Source organism: Montipora foliosa, chromosome 1, assembly GCF_036669935.1.
Source record: "Montipora foliosa isolate CH-2021 chromosome 1, ASM3666993v2, whole genome shotgun sequence".
Lineage (NCBI taxonomy): Eukaryota > Metazoa > Cnidaria > Anthozoa > Scleractinia > Acroporidae > Montipora > Montipora foliosa.
In genome coordinates, this window is record NC_090869.1 from 17,935,500 (window position 1) to 17,937,999 (window position 2,500).

A 2,500-nucleotide genomic window follows, 5' to 3' on the forward strand; every position below is an offset into this window, starting at 1 on the left:
GTCTTTGTTAAAACACCCAAAGAGGCTTCAAATAACGCCATAGCACTTCAGTTTTCCCAATGTATGGTAGCCTTTTTAATCGTGGCTTTTATTGTTTCCTCCCCATCCCACGTCTCCAAATCTAAGCTGTGTGACTGGAAGAGTGGACTTGTCAGTAAGCAGACCGCTGTCTTCACGCCAATCTGCATCTTTTTGTCACAATTACAATTTTTGTTTGTTTTGCGCATGACATATTCCTCCCGCATGCACATTTCCAACGTCCAGGTGATGCTCTGCCCCAGTACGTCATTTTGTTTGAATCTCGGGATACCCACCACCCAAGGGGATCTTTACTGGACTTAAGCCGTAATCTAGAGTGATAACACTCGTACTTGATAAACTGTTCGCAGTGTAAGGAAACTTTAGTAAGCATCGCCAGCTAAGACAGACTCGCTCCGGCGTAATGAATGTCACGTGAGTAACACCCAGCCTTATCACACTCATCCACCAATGTTCTCGTTTCACTGTCATGACTGACGACTGTCACACCAGTTCCATTCTTGTCAGTCACGTTACAGATGACATTAAAAGGCACTAAGTTTCCTTTACCATCAGGATCGGTAAAGTGAGCTCCACTCTCTGCTGCAGGATGCAGTTGTTTTAAATGGCTACAAGATTTTGCTGAAGAGGAGAGATCATAAAATATCAAAGACATGTCAGACATCGTTTAGTGGCAACTGCTTGGTTTATATTCTGGGATTCCATCGGCGACATAAGGCATTCCTAAGATCATTTGTTTATTTCTTTTGTAAGGAGTTTCTTAACCCATTTTAGATGTCAGTTTTCGCAATGTGTGATTTAATTCTGAGTGTTACTGCCAATATTATATTGGTTTTTCGTATTTGTAACCTTTATTCAATTATTACTGATCTTACGGTTTTTGTGGTTTTGCTACAGATATATTTGCCTACGTACAATCGAAGGGAATCTATTGTCCTTTGTATTTGGTAAGTATTTTTCTTGATAGTTTTCAGGAAAATAAGAAGTGCTAGTGAACGCGTTAAGATCGAGACGTAGGTTCATCAATCTCGTACCCAGAGTCATCGGGCTTCTTGGTCAGCGGGTGAGCGCCCGGAAAGACTCCAATTTTCCCAGAATGTGTGAGTTCCGGTCTTATTGCGCATGCTTTAGTTTAAACGGGAACAGAAAAGAGAAGACAGCAAACAGAAAAAATGGCGGGTTGAAAGTGTTCGAGAAACAAAAATAATTTTAGCCTTACACACCATAAAAGAAACTGGAGAAATAATCAATAGGCTTGCTGTAAGAGAGAGTGAAGATGAAACTTCTGATGCTTTCGGTAAGTGTATTTTTAGTGTTTCAGCCTGCTTTCCATCCTGCAGAATACCATCGTGCAAGCCTCTTTTACTACAATCTTATGTTTCCGTAATTCTGAATTTCTCCTCAAAGAGACTGATGTAATGTTTTCCCACTGTACTTTAGCAACAGCAACAGTAATCAGTTTTTAGCAGGAAAATGCCCGTGCGGTTTTAGACATAATTCAAACCCTGTCGTTGTATTATTTTTAATTTGTAATTTACAGTTTCTAAGGTAGAAAAAACAAACAGCACTGTAACTATAGTTTTAGATTTTGAATCTCCCTCCAAATTCTGGGGTTTCCGAATTACTAACCAGCTTCTTTGTGGACTGCCTTTGTTATGCAGGCGACCAATCAAAAAAATAGTTCAAGTCCATTATCCCAGAGTCTTTCAGGGCGCTCACCCGCTGACCAAAAAACCCGAGGACTCTGGGTACGATATTGTAGGTTCATAGTTAACGCTGCTAGATCCCTTACACAGGATTTTCGAAACCTTTTTGTTATCGCGTCGCCACATATTGCCTCACTCCAAGCTCTAACGTCTCATCGCCTCGCTTGAAATAAACATTGCCTACCATCAACCGTTGTGAACTTTGTTGTGGCAAAACCATTTTCAAGCGCGTCGTTAAGAAGCTCTGACAATTTGGGATTAACCGATCGTCCTGTGTGTGAGTAACGTACTTCTGCTCTCAACTGAGTCCTAATAGATGGATACAGTTCCTGTGACAAAATTACAACTAAGCAGAATTTTTTCTTTTGCCAGCTACAGTTTTCGCGAAATTATGAAGTAGTGAGCAGGTTAGTCGAATTTGTTTCGATGAAACTTTTTTTTTCAATTTTCGGGTAATTGAGCACTTAAATTTCAAAGTTTGGATGAGTTTATAATGCACCACATGCCAACATATAAACACAATGCCAAATTTTACTACATTTGTTATCTTTTAACTCTACCCTTTTCGATTCAATGTGCAATTTTGCAATTTCTTAGAAGTTAAGCATTTTTTCCTAAAATTGTTTTGCAATTTTGTTATATCTGTGGCTTCGTAGTAAATTTAATTGCATAAAAAAATTGCAATCCATTCTTTTTCCAACATTGCAGTCTCTGTTATCCTAAAATGCGTTTCACTAGCATAATAAAATCAGCCT

At 39.2% G+C, this 2,500-nt stretch overlaps 1 pseudogene; it reads right to left on the bottom strand.

Annotated features, from left to right (window-relative positions):
- Window positions 1-27: 27 nt before the first annotated feature.
- The window catches only part of LOC138010576 (contactin-associated protein-like 4), a 6,586-nt pseudogene continuing 4,113 nt past the window's right edge, over window positions 28-2,500 (bottom strand).